The 18,737-nt window shown below is 35.4% G+C and overlaps 1 long non-coding RNA gene across 1 annotated transcript in view; it reads left to right on the top strand.

Moving 5' to 3' along the window:
* Positions 1-2,823: 2,823 nt before the first annotated feature.
* LOC127862335 (uncharacterized) overlaps positions 2,824-18,737 on the top strand; it is a 28,498-nt gene continuing 12,584 nt past the window's right edge. Inside the window, exons 1-3 of the long non-coding RNA XR_008040550.1 lie at positions 2,824-2,941; positions 17,234-17,658; positions 18,108-18,404. This is a non-coding gene — a long non-coding RNA (uncharacterized LOC127862335). The remainder of the gene's footprint in view (positions 2,942-17,233; positions 17,659-18,107; positions 18,405-18,737) is intronic.

The raw sequence follows: 18,737 nt of genomic DNA, 5'->3' as shown, positions 1-18,737 counted from the left end.
TTGCTGAGTTAAACTGCCAACTCAATTTTGACGATTATCTTATACTTATATTAGTTCAGTGTAGGTATTTAAAGTAAATAATCAGTAATTAAATCTAAATCATTTTCTATTCTCACACAAAACGTTTAATCCGAACAATGCCCTGGTTCTCGTGTTCGAGTAACATGTGTCTGACCGTGGCGTGGGTACAGCAAAGCCCGTTGCCCGGTCCCAGATGGTCAAGGACATGGTCAACCCTGACAACTTCCACAGATAAGAGACTTCAGTCTTCGACCCGGAACCTTTTCATCAGAAGGGTTGGTAGCTACTTGGTTGCTGCAACGAAACAGACCATAAATTAATAGTCTATGTGCACGTACGAACTAGTGCATTTTTGCGATCTTTTACGAATGATTATAATACGGTTTTGCGGTTTCGCATCAAACAGTTAAGCGTACAATCGGTCCAAAAGTCAAAACCGTCTGATACGATCGTATCAAACGGTTTAGACTTTTGGACCTATCTGTACACCATAGATTTGAAGTCACGCGATCTTTTAAATAAACAAGACGACCCGTATCTCGATAGCGTTCACGGTGCTGTTTAGTGTAAGGTAAGGTAGTATGCTTACACTGTTTGATGTAAGGTAAGGTAGTCTGCTTACACTGTTAGGTGTAAGGTAAGGTAGTCTGCTTACGAAAAAGTACTCCAATTGATGACACCTATATTCCAGTTTCACTTGAGAGTTAAAACAAACAAAATCGTGTTTTAATGTAATGGTTAATTGTTCATTAATATGAAATACACATAAATGAATAATATCAACAGATGTAGAAAAGTAAATTCGACCAATAATGTATTTAGAAAATGACAAACGGAAGAGCTGGGCCGGACATTTGCTTCCGATATAACGACCCAAGGGCATGTGACATTTTGTTGGGTCAAAGCTCAGGAATCATTACAAATTAATTACAAATTATAATCTTGATCGTTTCTTTTAAATAAATAATATATCAAAAAAAGTTTTTGAAATGCCATACTAAACAACGCGTGATAAAGTAAACATAGCACACAGCATGCTAACCAGAGGAACGAGAGCAGTGGAGGTATCGCTAGACGAGACAGAGGAACGAGAGCAGTGTAGGTATCGCTAGACGAGAGCAGTGGAGGTATCGCTAGACGAGAGGAACGAGAGCAGTGGAGGTATCGCTAGACGAGAGCAGTGGAGGTATCGCTAGACGAGAGCAGTGGAGGTATCGCTAGACATGAGGAACGAGAGCAGTGGAGGTATCGCTAGACGAGAGGAACGAGAGCAGTGGAGGTATCGCTAGACGAGAGGAACGAGAGCAGTGGAGGTATCGCTAGACGAGAGGAACGAGAGCAGTGGAGGTATCGCTAGACGAGAGCAGTGGAGGTATCGCTAGACTAGAGCAGTGGAGGTATCGCTAGACGAGAGGAACGAGAGCAGTGGAGGTATCGCTAGACGAGAGGAACGAGAGCAGTGGAGGTATCGCTAGACGAGAGGAACGAGAGCAGTGGAGGTATCGCTAGACGAGAGGAACGAGAGCAGTGGAGGTATCGCTAGACGAGAGGAACGAGAGCAGTGGAGGTATCGCTAGACGAGAGGAACGAGAGCAATGGAGGTATCGCTAGACGAGAGGAACGAGAACAGTGGAGGCATCGCTAGACGAGAAATGTCAATTTCATGACTATCAAGAGTGTAATTTTGCTTATACCACTTAACGACTAAAAGCCAAGAACATAAGCACATCCGCAAACGGTTTGCACGAAGAATAAGAAAGTCAAAACAAACAAACAACACTCACATCAACTGATTGCGCATCAAAGATACATATGTAGTAAATCGTTGTCGATGATAAATTCCGAGTGTCCCGAACTTGTCAAATCGATAAAAAAAAGAGGAACGAATTTGTCAGAATCGATAAAAAAAAGTACCTAACATGTCAGAATCGATGAAAAATGATCGAATATGTAAGAATCGATAAAAAGTACCTAACATGTCAGAATCAATAAAAAAGTACCATACATGTAAAAATCGATGAAAAAATAATCGAATATGTCAGAATCGATAAAAAAAGTAACTAACATGTCAGAATCGATAAAAAAAGTACCTAACATGTCAAAATCGATGAAAAAAGAATCGAATTGTCAGAATCGATAAAAAACGTACATAACATGCCAGAATCGATATAAACGTACCTAACATGTCAAAATCAATACAAAATTCGAAAATATCAGAATCGATAAAAAAAGGCCAAAATTGTTCATCATTCACAAAAAAGTTGTATAGTTTTACTGTCTAAATGTGTATTTTCAGGATTGTGAATGGTCAGACGCACCCTTGTAAATGAGTACAATAATCATCTGTCGGAAATCATCATGTCTGTCAAAAGGGGTCAGGCATATGTCTGGTACCAGCAACGATTACTAGTACACATAGACTTGTGCACTGGTATTGAGTTCGAACATTTTGTTTTTCGTGTTTTATAATTGTACACCTTCTTGTTTGCAAGTATTGTGTTTTCCGAAGATTTTTTTTCAGAAAATAAACTCGTTTAAAGTAGTTGATATTGTATAATAAGGTACACCGAATACAAGTAACGTGTAAAGGCAAAGTAACACAAAGCCTACACACATTTCTAAGACTAAAACAACCTTTAGACACTATATTTTTATAAAAAAATCAAAAAATCTTTATAAAATATAACTATAACTTCTTTATTGCTCTGACTAAAGCATACAGTACGCAAAAATATTCTTGCGCATCAAACCATGACCGGAAAGAAGTAAATTATGACGCGACGTCGTGGTAACGTACGTGACGTCACAAACAAAAGCGCCATTCTTAGCGATAATAGCAACAGTTACAAGCTCTGTTAAAATCAACGGAAAGAATGAGATTATTAAAACATATAGCGTCGGAAAGCTACAAAACTAGCAGGTAATTAGTTAATTTACCAAATAATGTTAAAAATTTTTGAACAAAAGAGAATACAATTCGTCTGAGTTTTATTTTTAAAGTTGCATTGGTGGGCGGGGTATTTTATTTTGCTTGATTACAATGTGGCATGTTACACAAGTCCTTCTGTTTGAAGCTGTTAACGCAAATCTAACTATGGGATTAAAGGCGGACAGTAAGTATAACAAATGTTGGTATATGCGTTAACATGTTTCGCCGCTTTTAAACAGAAAAGCAACAATAGCCTTGGAAGTCAAGTTGTTAAATACCGGTAATCCCGAAAAGTCGGAAACAGCCGACATTTTATTACTATTATATCAGTTGTAGTGATAGTGCTTTGTAAACTGCAAATTAAAAATAATCGAATTCTCGGAAAAGCCTTAATAAATGTCATTTGCTCTGTGTCATCTTAAAAACATTGCAAAAACTCTGCCTGTTGTGCTCAAATAATGAGTATTTGTAAAAATACGTAATCATCGCGCCTGAGTATTGTTTATATGAAGTATCATGTACATGTGTACAGTCATTATGCCATGCTATATGTGATAGCTTTAAAAACGATCGTCTGATAGCAAGATGTCCTAGATTCGATCATACTTTAAATTGCGAGTTAAAGATATGTGGCATCATTTGTGCGTTATATCCTGCCAACTGCATTAATTGTTAAAATGACGACAATGTGGTCAAATGACATTGCTCCATGTAGCTCAATGGGAAACATGACAAGTGCGGAATCTCAGATGATGGTATCTATAGATCATGGCATCTAAGGATGATGGTATCTACGGATGATTGTACCTATGGATCATGGTATCTACGGATGATGGCATGTATGGAGGATGACATTACGAATCATGATATCTATGGTGGATGGTATGTTAGAAAAGCATGCTATCTATGGAGGATTATAACAACGATTGATGTTGTCTACGGATGATTGTATCTATGGATGATGGTATCTATGGATGATGGTTTCTGCGGACTATGGTATCTATCTAAAAACTATCTATATATTATGGTATCTAAGGATCATGGTACGGTATGGATGATTGCAGGTAAAGATCTTAATATTCAAGAACCATAGTATGATGGCATCCATGCATGATGGCATCTACGGATAATATTATTTACGGGTCATGGTATCCTAGGATGATGGTATATACTGATGGTGGTATACATACGGAGGAAAGAATCTAAAGACCATGGTTTCTACGGGTGATGCTTTCTACGGAGGATGGTATCTACAGATGATGGTATGTACGGAGGATGGTATCTACGTATAATGGTATGTACGGAGAATGGTGTCTACGGATGATGGTATGTACGGAGGACGGTATCTACGTATGGTGGTATGTGCGGAGGATGGTATCTACGTATGATGGTATGTACGGAGGATGGTATCTACGTATGGTGGTATCTACGAATGGTGGTATGTACGGAGGATGGTATCTACGTATGTTGGTATCTACGTAGGGTGATATGTACGGATGGTGGTATCTACAGAGGATGTTGTTATCTACGGAAGATGGTGTCTACAAATAATCGTTTTAATGGATGATGGTATCTACGGATGAAGGTATCTCAGATGATGTCATCTACGGATGATAGTATCTACAGATCATGGTATTTACGGATCATGGTTTGTAAGGATTATGTTATGTGTGGAGGATGATAACTACGGATGATGTTGTATGTGGATGAATGTATCCATGATGGTATAACGGGATGATGGCATCTACGGATGATGGTATCTACTAATCATGGTATCTATGAATGATGGTATGTACGGATCATGGTATCTACGGAAGATGTTATCTATGGATGATGGCTGCACGAATAATGGCTGCACGAATAATGGTTTAAACGGATGGTATGTACGGATGATGGTATCTGCGGACCAGGGTATCTACGGATCACGGTTTCTACGATTGATGGTATCTACATATGATTTTATCTATGAATAGTTATATCTATGAATTAATGTATCTACTGATCATGGTACATAATGTTGATAGAATCAAGAGGATGAAGGTATCTAGTAATTACATGTCAACGCATGATGGTGTCTACGGATCATGGTGCTGACGCATGCATGTATCTCATATAATGTTATCTACGGATCATGGTTTTTACGCATGAAGGTATCTCAGATAATGTTATGTACGGAACATGGTATCTACGCATGAAGGTATCTCAGATAATGTTATCTAAGGATCATGGTATCTACGTATGAAGGTATCTCATGGTATCTACGTATGAAGGTATCTCAGATGATGTTATCTACGGCTGATGGTATCTATGGATCATGGTGTCCGGATCATGGTATCTACGGATGATGATATTTATAGATCATACCTTCCAATGATGGTATTCCAGATGAAGGTATATGCGGAGGATGGTATAAACTCATGATGGTTATCTACGGATGATGATATTTACGAATAATGTTATTTAAGAACGATGCTATCTACGGATGATCGTATTTACGGATGATAATATCAACGCATGATGTCATCTACAATCGATGCTATCTAGGGATGATTGTATCTACGGATGACGGAATGTGTGGATGATGGTATGTTAGGTTAATGCTATATATGAAGCATGATAATTAAGGATGATGTTGTCTACGGATGATTGTATCTTAGGATGATGGTACTTACGGATCAATGAATCTGCGGATCACGGTATCTATATATCATGGTATCTACGCATCATGGTATCAATGGATGATGGCATCTACCGATCTTGATATTCGCGGATCATGGTAGTATGGCATCGATGCATGATGACATCTACGGATCATAGTTTCCATGGATCATGAGATGTACAGGCCATGGTATTCACGGATGATTGCATCTATAGATAATGGTATCTACGTATGATGGTATGTACGGATGGTGGTATATACGGATTGTGGAATCTACGGAGCATGGCTTCTACGGATGATGGTAACTACGAATGGTGGTATATACGGATGACGGTATTTACGGAGGATGACATCTACAGAAGATCTGTTTTACGAAAGATGGTTTCTACGAATAATGGTTTTAACAGATGATGGTATCTACGGATCATGGTGTAATGGTTTCTACGGTTGATGGTATTTACAGATGATGTTACATGTATCTACGAATAATCATATCTATGGAAAATGGTATCTACGGATAATAATATCTACCTATCATGGTATATGATGTTGATGGTATCTCGAGGATGGTGGTATCTACTAATTACGGTATCTACGGTATGTACGGAATCATGGCGTTTATGGATCATGGTATATACGGATGATTGTAATAACGGATGATTGTATCTACGGATGATGGTAAGTACGGATGATGGTATGTTAGGATGATGGTATGTATGGATGATGGTATATAGGTTGGCTCGTATGTGCGAATCATAGGGTATACGGACTATTGTATCTATTGATCGTGGTATCTACGGATCATGATATCTACCTTTGATGGTATCCCGAGGATGATGGTATCTACTAATTACGGTATCTACGGATGATTGTATGTACGGCATCATGGCATTTACGGATCATGGTATCTACGGATGATTTTATTTACGGATTGTAATATCTATGGATGATGGTAAGTAAGGATGATGGTATGTTTGTATGATGGTATATACGGATGATCGTATGTGCGAATCAAAGGGTATACGGACTATAGTATCCATTGATCGTGGTAGAATGATGATATGTCCTAACCATGGTATCTAAGGACGATGTTATCTACGGGTGTTGATATTTACTGATGATGGTGTATAACGATGATGTTACGTACGGATTATGATATCTACGAATCATGAAATCTATGGATAATGGTGTTTACGTGTGATGATATCTACTGATTTACGGATCATGGTATCTACAAATGATTGCATCTACGGATTATGACATCTACGGATGATGATATCTACGGATGATGGTATATACGGATGATGGCATCTACGGATCATGGAATTTACGGATCATGGAATCTACGGATCATGGTATCTACGGATCATGGAATTTACGGATCATGGTATCTACGGATCATGTTATGAACGGATCATGGTATCTACGGATGATGGTGTTTACGTGTGATGATATCAACTGATCATGGAATATACGGATCAAGATATCTACGGATATCTACGGATGATGAAATCTACGGATGATGGTATCTACGGATGATAGTATATACAGATGATGGCATCTACGGATCATGGTATCTACGGATCATGGTATCTACGGATCATGGTATCTACGGATCATGGTATCAACGGATCATAGTATGTACGGATGATGACATTTTTTACGGATGATGACATGTACGGAAGGGGTTATGTAAGGATGATGGTTTCACGACTAATGGCTTAAACGAATGATGGCTTCTATGGATCATGGTATGAACTGATCCTAGTATCTACGGATCATGGTATATATGAATCATGGTTTCTACGATTGATGGTACCTACCTATGGAAAAGGGAATCTATTTATCATGGTATATAATGTCTATGGTTTCTAGAGGATGAAGGTATCTACTTATTACGGTATCAACGCATGATGGTGTCAACGGAAAATGGTCTCTACGTATGAAGGTATCTCAGCTGATGTTATCTACGGATGATGATATATATTGCTCATGGCATCTCCGGATTATGATATCTACAGATGATGTTATTGATAGACCATGGTAATTCAAATTGTGGTATTTGCAGTTGAAGGTATATGCGGAGGATGTTATCTACCGATGATGATATCAACGGATGATGATATTTAAAACAATGGTATATACGGATGATGGTATCTACGGATGATGGTATGTGCGGATAACAGTATTTACAGATCATGGCATCTACGGATCATCGTACCTACGTATGCTGGAATGTTAGGATTATGTTATATATGGAGGATGATAACTAAGGATGGTGTTGTCTATGGATGATTGTATCAACAGATGATTGTAACTACGGATCATGGTATCTGCGGATCACGGTATCTATGAACCATTGTATATACTGATCATAGTATCTATAGATCAAGGCATCTACGGATCATTTTTTTTTAATTCAATATCATACATACAATGTAAACATGTATATGATCATACAACATAGTGATTGTACAAAGCAATGTAGTTCAGACATGTTATACAAGATATGCTAATATATATTTATTTTTTTTTGAGAGAAAAGAAAAGAACAACAGAGGAATAGTTATGAAATATGATGAATTGTATAAAGTTGAAAGAAAAGATACTGGACTTGTGTGTTTTGTTGTATATTCACAATGATCTTGTCTGATTGAAAAAATAAGAATAAAAAAATAAACAAAACTATTTTAGAGAGATAGACTAACATTAGAGTGAAATGTATATAAGTGGACAAAACATTATGAGAATTTAATCCGATTCCATTTTTGTTCAAAGATGTGTAATGTGTCATTACTGAGGGCTATTTCTTTCTCAATTTGAATTTTAAGTTTAAGACTATGGACAAAACAATTAAAATTTGGTACTTGTTTTTTGTACTTCATGTTTAAGATAAAATATTTCATTAATATAACCATAAAATTCACAATATTATTACAGTCTATTGATTTCAATGAGTTAATTCCGAAACTTACATTTTAAAGAGATAGTTTAACGTTTAGTTGATGTTGTTCAAGAAAAGATATTAATTGATTCCAAATAGGCTGGATGTGTTTGCACTCCCAAAAAAGATGTTCTATAGTTTCAATGTTTTCACTGCAGAAGTCACACAGATTTGAGTTAGATAATTTACATTTAAAGAGATATTTATTTGTAGCTATAATTCTATGGATGTATTTATATTGAAAATTTCTCAGTGTGCTTTCAATAGTTGCTTTATATGGCATGGTAAATATGTGTTTTCAATTAAGTTCATTTTCTCCAAAAAGAACTTGCCATTTATTTTGGATTTTGGAGTTTTCTGCAGGGTTTTTAATTTGTGTGTAAAATATTTTATTTGTTTTGTTTTTTCGTCCAAGTATGTTTTCTACAAATGTTGTTTGAGTACATGGTGTATTATTTGTATTGGTTTCCGATTTAATATGTATGGGTATGCTTTTGATTAGTGTGTAGTACTTCAAAAAATTATTTGAAGGTATTCCGTATATGTAGCATATATTATCAAAAGAGTAGAAATCCTTAATTCTGTAGTCATATAATTGGTCGACATATTTAATGCTTCGTTCAAACCAGTCTTTATAGAAAAACGTCTTATTGTTTGAAGTTATGTCTTTATTGTTCCATAAAATTGTTTTACTGCTGGTTTGGGTCTCTAAGTTATGAGTGACATCACTCCACGCTGATAGAACATCAGACAGAAATATGTTTTCGTTTGCAATTTCATGTAAGATATTATTGCTGATGTTACATTCAAAGAGTAAGGAGTCACCATATTTTTTTAGGATTTTCTGGTAGAATAATTTCCATTTACTCGTATTGGTATTATCTAGGTATCGTTTAACCCAGCTGCATTTGATTGCATTCAAGAATGATTCAATGTTCGTTAATTGGATACCTCCATTTTCTACAGATTGAATTAACTGAGTTCTTTTTATTTTATCAGGCTTACCGTCCCATATGAAATTGAATATTGCTGATTTTATATCGTTAATAACATCACTTGGTGGATTTGGGAGAACTGTTTATACATATATTAATTTAGGTAGTGCAAACGTTTTCAATACTGTGTTTTTTCCGATTAGTGTAAGTTTACGATGATGCCATGATTTTAAGCAGTTTTTAAAATTCTGTAATTTAGGTATTATGTTTTTAAGAACTGTATCCTTTTCATTATTTGTGAATGGAATTCCTAACGTTGTGGCTTCATCGGATGTCCAATTAAATTTCATTTCTTTTTTATATTGAACATTACTTTGTTTTAATTTACCTACTCGTAGCACAGTACATTTACTTTTGTTTAGTTTAAGACCCGATGTCATTCCGTAAAGGGTTAGCGACTCTATAAGGTTATGGAAAGAATCGTAATTGTTATTTAAAAATAAGTTGCATCATCAGCAAATAGGGATTGTTTGATTTCTTCGTCAGGTTCTAGTGATATGCCTTTTATGTGTTCATTTGATTGGATGTGATGTGATAGATACTCTATGCAAATAATAAAAAGCGATGATGAGAGTGGACATCCTTGTCGAACCCCTCGTTCGATGTTAAAACTGTTTGAAAAGAAGCCATTGTTGATGATTATACTGTTAATATCGGTATAGAATAGTTTGACCTATTGAATGAGACTTTCACCAAAGTTTATATTTTCTAAGCAAGAGAATGATCAAGCGAATCGAATGCCTTTTCAAAGTCTGCAAAGAATATTAGACCAGGATTATTTGAATTGTTGAAATAGTTTATGCATTCTTGGATAAGACGAACGTTTTCACTAATGTAACGTCCTTTTATGAAACCAGATTGAGATTTTGAAATGATTGATGGTAAATTTTTTTTTAAATCTGTTTGCTATACTTTTAGTTGCAATTTTGTAATCATTGTTTAGTAAACTAAGCGGGCGCCAGTTTGATAAGGATTATAAGTTTTTTCCAGGTTTTGGAATAAGTGAAATAATACCTTGTTTTTGTAGCGTAGTTAAGTTTTCGTTGTTAAATGAATAGTTAAGTGAATTAATTAGATGTGTTTTTATATCATTCCAGAATATTTTATAAAATTCGATTGTGATGCCATCAGATCCTGGGCTTTTGTTATTTTGCATTTCTTTTAGGGCTAATCCACATTCATATTCATTAAGCAATCCGTCGCACAGTTCTTTTTCTTCCTGGTTTAAAGCATGATGTGTATTTTTAAAAAGAGTGTTATTTTCAACATTTTTTCGTTTATAGAGGGTTTCGAAAAACAAACGTTGTTCTTCTAGTATTTGAGTTCTGTTTGTTATATCTTTGCCATTGACTACTAATTTGTGTACAGTTTTTTGTTCACTTCTACGTTTTTCAATGTTTGCGAAATATTTTGTATTCTTTTCATTGTGTTCAACATGCTGTGCCCGCGCTCTTAGTATTATTCCATTGAGATGTGTATGATAGATTCCATCTAATATTTGTTTTTTTAATGTTATTTCATTTTCAATGTCGGTGGTGTCATTTGTGTTTGTTTGATGCAATAGTTTTTCAAGTGTTTCACTGGTTTTGATGGTTTCAGTTTCAAGTTTGTGTGTTTCTTTTTGTTTAAATGATGTGTATCTAATTGTTGTGTTACGTATATTTCCTTTAATTACTTCCCATAAGGTGTTTGGGTTTGCATCTTTATTATTTTGAAGTGTATTTAATATTTCCTGTTTTATTTGTGTTTGATATTGTGTATCTAATAAGATGCTGTTGTTAATTTTAAAGTATCCTGGGCCTCTTTCAGGTTGTATATTGTGCAGTTTAAGTTCAACTAGAGAGTGGTCAGTCATAAATCCTGGTTTTATTTTACATGTGTCAATAATGTTGCAAAGAGATTCAGATATTAAAAAATAGTCTTATCTACAAAATATTGTTGGTTTTGTGTTTGAATGCCAGGTGAATTTGCTCTCGTTTGGGTATACTGTACGCCAGATATCTATCATATTGTAGTTTTCAATTATGTTGTTTAAAATGTTTCTATTTTTAGTATGAGTATAAAGGTTTCCATTCTTTTTATCTATTAATGGGTTCAGGACCGTATTGAAAACACCACCGATTATAATGTTTTTATCTTGGTTATTTATTATAAAGGATTGTAATGTTTCGTAAAATGTGGAATCGTCTATGTTAGGGCCGTAGACGTTGATTAATGTTATTTGTGTTTCGTGTATTTTGATATCTATACTTGCTTGTCTGCCAATTATTATTTCCTTAAAATTATCGACTGTGACACCTATATTATTTTTTATCAGAAAGGCAATGCCTTGTTTATTAGTATGTTCTCCACTGAGATAGATTTCTCCGTCCCATTCATCTTTTAAGGTTTGTGCTAAAGTAGGTGTCAAATGACATTCTTGTAAAAGGCATATACTATTTTTTTTTTCGTCTAACCATTTGAAGATTTTTATGCGTTTGTCTTTATTGTTTAATCCTTTAACATTTAAAGTACATAATTTAATCATTTAAGTAGGTGGAGGGTGGTGTGAATCGTAATTTGTATGTGCTTGTCCAGTAAATTTTTATTTTAAAATGTGTCCAGTTGGTTTCTCTTATAGGACATAAGATGTCCATACATACAAACAAAAATAGAAAACAAAAATTAAGAATACAAAAAGATAAATATTCCATAGACTTGAAGAAGTAAAAAGAGATAATCACACAAGTAAGAGAAAAACACAATAAAAGACGTGTCCCTAGTAGAGACATAGAAAAAAATAAAATAAAATAAAACATATGAACAACCATAAAAAGCAACATGTGAACAAAAATACAAGCCAATGTGTTTATGCATAATACTCATGTATATAATTATACAACACAAATTGTGCACACCAAAAAACACAAGCCAATGAGCTTATGAGCTTATGAATGATTCTCATGTATATAACTATACAACATAACATGTGAACAAAAAAGCACTAGTCAATGAGTTTATAAATAATACTCATGTATATAACTGTACAACATACCATTTGGAGAGAAGCAAAAGCCAATGAGGTTATGCATAAAACACATGTATATAATCATACAACATAACATGTGAATAAAAAGCACAAGCCAATATGCTTACGAATGATACTCCTGTATTTAATCAATAAGTTGTTAATAAGTATGTCATTTAGTATGCAAATTTCTGGGTAGAGTTTGAGAACACAAAGCCGGTGTAAGTTATATTTAACCTCTCAGTATTACAATCCAGAGATTTAGGGAAAAAAATCAAACACACAAACAATAATTTTCCATATCTGTAAAAGTTCTTAGTTACCTCGTTAAAAAGGAACTAACTCACTACACTATGTGTCTATGGCATTGTATATCAGATAGTATATTGTTATGTATTATTAGTATAACACTTAATATCAAGGTACCATAAAGTTATGATTTAAAGAGACAATTTTCAGAACACTAGTCATTTTGTAAAGTTAAGCTTAATAATACTAAATTCAGATCACATGCCTTTAAAATATGATAACAAATAGCACATTGATTTTTCTGGAAATACATATACACATACAGCAATGCACACAATACATTATATTTTTGTTCATCTACGGATCATAGTATGTAGGGATCATGGTATCCGCGGATGATGGCATATACAGATGATGGTATCTACGGATGATTGTTTGTACGGACAGTGGTATTTACGGATGATGGAATATACGGAACATGGTTTCTACGGATGATGGTATCTTCGGAAGATGGTATGTACGGATGGCGGTATGTACGGATGGCGGTATGCACGGATGGAGGTATGCACGGAGGATGACATCTACAGAGTATCTAATCTACGGAAGATGGTTTCAACGAATAACGGTATTTCACGGATCATGGTATCAATTGATCATGGTTTTTACGGTCGATGGTGCCTTCAGATGATGTTATCTTAGAATAATGATATATAAGGATTATGGTATCAACGGATGGTATCTACCAATCTTTGTATATAATGTTGATGGTATCTCAAAGATGATGGTATCTACTGATTACGGATCAACTACGGATGATGGTATGTACGGAATCATGGTATTTACGGATCATGGTATCTACGGATCGTGGTATTTACGGATGATATTATCAACGGATGATGGTATCAACGGATGATGGTATCTACGGATGATTATACCTACGGATGATGGTCAGTACGGATGATGGTAAGTAAGGTGGATGGTATGTATGGATGAAAATATATACGGATGATGGTATGTGCGAATCATAGGGTTTACGGACTATTGCATCCATTGTTCGTGGTAGAACGATGGTATGCACTATTGTATCTAAGGACGATGTCATCTACGGGTTTTGATATCTACTGAAGATAGTTTGTAAGGATGACGGTACGTACGGATTATAGTATCTAAGGATCATGTCATATACGGATGATGGTGTTTACGTGTTATGGTATCTACGGATGATGGTATATACGGATGATGGCTTATACGGATGATGGCTTATACGGATGATTGCATCTCTGGATGATGTTATCTACGGATGACGGCATCTAAGGTTAATGGTATCTACGGATGATGATATCTACGGATGATGTTGTCTACTGATAAAAGTATCTACCGACGATGATATTGACGGAAGATGTTAGCAACGGAAGATAGTATATGCGGATGATTTTGTCTATGGTAGATCTTATCTACGGATGATGTTATCTGCGGATGATGTTATCTACGAATGATGATACCTACCGAAGATGCTATCCACGGATGATTGTTTCGACTGATGTTGTTATTTAAGGATGGTGACATATGGGGATGATTATATCTACGGAGGTTGTTATCTATGGGTATTGGTTTATACGGATAATCTTATGTACAGATGGTAGTATTTATGAATCATTGCATCTTCTTATGATGATATTATCTAGGATCATGATATCTCATAATGTCGGTATATTAGGATGGTACTCACTGCGGATGATGGTCTCAATATACTACAGATAATGAGCAGCACCAGCGGAAGACAGAGCACGTGAGAACGAATACGAATGGTTATGGGTGTCAACCAGCAACCATATCCCCCTATAGGAAACAAAAATAAGATAAACACTAATCTACTCTCCTCTATAACGTGTATCTGTTGTTTATTCTTTATCTTTTTAATACAGATAAAAAGGGTAAGCAAGGCTTAGAAAACTCGAGTCTTGGTGCATGGTTAATCTTTTCGTGTCCAGGAAATGAAGAAATAAAAGTATTTGCATTGTTTTCATCATTTTGAGAATGGGGTCGTCCCGAATGGGAAAATCAAATCCACTTGAATACTTTGGGAAATACTATACAATTGAGAATATGTGTTTAAATCCTAAACTTATGAGTAAATTGATTTTGCATTTACATATAAACGGATGTAGTTGCTGTTTGTTCCGGTATGAATTTCAACCAAAGTCTATTAAAGCGGGATAGTTCTTCATTTGGAACGCCGTGATGGTATTCCATACCATCGCCGTGAACACGACAATTTAAAGTCCCACATACGCCGTTTGATAAACGCATGAGACCCTGACGTGATACTAAAAAGCAGTGTGCGAACATGCTCAACTCCAATATTCCACTGTTAAGTAGCTACTATTGGGTTATAGTATATGGCGTTTTATACGCGCCAAAACGTACCCGGATGTCACGAACTTATGACGTAACGTTCAGACGACGTCTTTAATGTCATATGTTTATTGCTAAAGTTAACAAACGACCAGTTTTGAGCTCCGTGAAAAAATACAGAAAATAACGCGAATTGTATCCCCTATGGCTCAAGAAAGATATACAAAAGAACGTTACATATTTTACTTAACATTTAGCGCAAAAATTGCAGGACAAATGCGTTTGTGTTGTCTATTTTTAAATCTTAGCTATTTGCATTTGTGGGTGGGGTGAAGTTTTCCTTGACGACGGGATGTCATTGTTCATTTTTGTCGTTTTGTGTGATAAGTTTTCGTTAAAGCGGTACCCAGAACTTCTTAAATTATACAACATCTTAAGCGGGAATGTTTCTTTAGTTATACCGTACAAACTACTTTGAAAAAGCTAGTTAAACAATATTCTGAAAATGTGAAATATGTGTGAATCGCATTTACATGTTGTTTTTCGTGGCATTTTGCTTTTAGAACTTAAAGAACTCAATCTGCATGAACTTGAATTTACCCTTTTAAAGGAAGCATTATTATTCCTTTGGGGGTTTGTGGACTCGTGGTAATGGTATCTCTGTTTTGTCTCTGGTTTGTCTTGCCGATCTTTCAAATCTATGGTTACTGTGCATGTTTTTGTTTTTTTAAGTAGTACTTATTGTTTTAGTTTAAGATTTTATTGTTTCATTAATTGTCTTATAGCTATACACATAGGGTAGTTTTATAGTGTCTTGTTGATCTTTCTAATCTATGGTTACTGTTCATGTTTTTACGTAGTACTAATAGTATAATAGAGTAGTTTTATAGTATAATTGAGTAGTTTTGATCGTTTTCTTTTGAAACAGTGTTGCAAAATGTATTCGTATCTGCGATACGACAAATGTTCTTATGTAAAGCGTCTTTGAACGTGCACTCTTGCATGAAAAGGGCGCTATATAAATCCGGTATATTAATAATAATAAAAATAATAATAAAGGTCTCGTTTTATTATAAATGAGAACATCTTTAAAATCAAATGTTAAAGAAGCGTACCTTCGGTAGTGAACTTTGTTTTCCCCAAGAGAAGTTTATGCAGGTAAATGCCCGCCTTGAATTTACCAACATATTGTTGAAAACAATTATCGAGACAGTCAGACGGACTAACGGTAGAACTTACGGACGGCGGGCGAGCGTGCGGTCTTGCAGTTTGACGGATAGAGAGACATAAATAACAGAAACCAGACACCGTACGCCGAAAATAACAAACACAAAGACGCTAAGAAACAAACAACAAACGCGTACTAAATTCATCTTAAATAACAATTATTAGAAAAAACATGTTTTGCAAATACATTTATATATAATATCCGATTTTGAACGAATGAAAATCCCCATATCTTATAAAATTGCAATACGTGTAACTTAATAACGACATAATTCGCATTAAATTTCTCCAATGACTTGCCTAGATGTTCGAATATTGTTTGGATGCGAGTGGCATTATTTATCAAACTTACCGACAATTATTTGAACTAAGCCTAATCGGAAAGCAACTCAAATAACAATAAACATATTAACAAAATAATGTTAACAAATACACAGCAGTGCCATATATCTTGTTATGTCTTTAAGAAGTCTTATCCTCATATACACGTTTACGTATGTCTTCCTGTATGGCCGTCCGTTAAGCCTTCTGGCCGCGTGTCAGTATTTCCTGTCTGTATTTTACCTGTCTGTCCAATTATGTTGTATAACCATTTTAATATGCGTACACATTTCCAATTTGCGACATAACCAATCGTTCACTATATACTGAACTTTATTATGAAACGCATAGTTTTTTACATATATAAACCAGTGTTTATTTAAAAATATATCTAATTTGCAGTTATAAATCTTCTTGATTCTCAATCGTATTTCTTCACTCAAAACTGACCCTCATATCTCATTACCTATGTATACCTATATTTTTCTTTATCTCCTACCTGCTATATCCTTTCTTTTCCCTGCAGTCTGACTCTCCAGATCTCAGTCTCTGACGACTGTAGTCGGAAAGTGGTGCAGACGTCACAAGCGGGTGGCGACACCAGGGTGGTCCGCACAAAGCCCAGCGGAGACCTCCGCGACGTCCTCAATAAGAGGCGCGCGCGGACCGGAAGCTCCCTTGGAGAGGCGACTCTTAGCTCCACGACTGGCTGTTGCGTTGATAAGACTGGAGATCTGCGCCAGGGTCTAAACGCGATGCGCACGCAGCCAAAGTCTCAGTCAAACATCATCAGGTTTTTGCAACTAGCCTCATATTACCAGCTGAGCCTGCAGCTGGGCGGTGTGGGGTTAGAAAATGGCTCCTCCATTCTGTCCTATCTGCCATCTCTGGTGCCTGCTTCCGATCTGTCTCGTGACGTCATGGCACCAACTGCTCCCACGCGTTTCTCAGGTGCTTACCTCTTTGCTTAACCTTTCACATCATGTTACTGTTTATTTTGCTTCTTTTAAGTGCTGAACGTTGTACTGTTGTGTTACTTTTAATACACAGTCTTAATTGAAACACTTTCGTAATGTGAATGTGTGCATGAAATATATTTTGTGATAATTAAGCAATACATACATATTTTTGTTTTATTTTTATGTTCCTTGTTCTAAATAAAGATGTGTAATAAATATTTTTATCACACACTATACGTCGTTTTCATGTCATTTTACCAAAACGAATAATTTTATCTTAAAAACATTTGTAATAAAGCTTGCAACTAATGTTTTTTTGTTTTAATGACTAGGTCGCGTTCGATTATTTTGCTGAAAGTATATTTCAATATCTCTAAATGTACACAATTTCCCTGATTTATTGTCCACGATTTCCAACTTTGTTTAATGTGCACCTCACAGAAGAAGCGTTGAAGGAGGAACCTGTTCTCGCTCCGAGGAGGATTTGGCGGAAGCGCTGCAGCAGCGTTTTCTCTGACGACGGAGCACCTGAAGTAGTTGTAAACACCGCAGACGAACCTCCTGCCAAGCGGGCCCGCCTCCAGGAGTGTTCTCGTTTTTTTCAGGTGGAATCTTCCATACGTTAGACCTGGATTATCTCTGGCTCCACTTTCTTTAGATGGTGCAAGAGATTACAGACCGTGAATTTTCTTGAAACGTAACAATTACCGTGCAATGGATAATGAGGTCACTTTTTAGGTACAATTATTCTGTAACATAAAATCAAGAAAAAAGCTGCTTTGCATTAAGTACACATGTTAAAAAAACGGTTCTGTTATAAAAAATGTTTTTAATTCTGATTTTTATTCTGAGTTAGATAATTATTTTTTTTATTATGTTATACGTGTACTTAATTTTCTTGTGTATGCGTTATAATCATAACATACAATTAAACGAGTTTCATATTTTAATTCAATCAAAAAGTGTCTGTAAAATCGTCTTTAAAAATACAATATGCTTGTAAAAAAGAATTAGATGAATGGTGTGTATATATATCATGATTAATGTTAGTATTAAAACGTTAAATATGTC

The sequence above is a fragment of the Dreissena polymorpha genome, chromosome 16, assembly GCF_020536995.1.
Source record: "Dreissena polymorpha isolate Duluth1 chromosome 16, UMN_Dpol_1.0, whole genome shotgun sequence".
Classification (NCBI taxonomy): domain Eukaryota; kingdom Metazoa; phylum Mollusca; class Bivalvia; order Myida; family Dreissenidae; genus Dreissena; species Dreissena polymorpha.
This window is presented reverse-complemented; position numbering and strand designations above follow the sequence as displayed.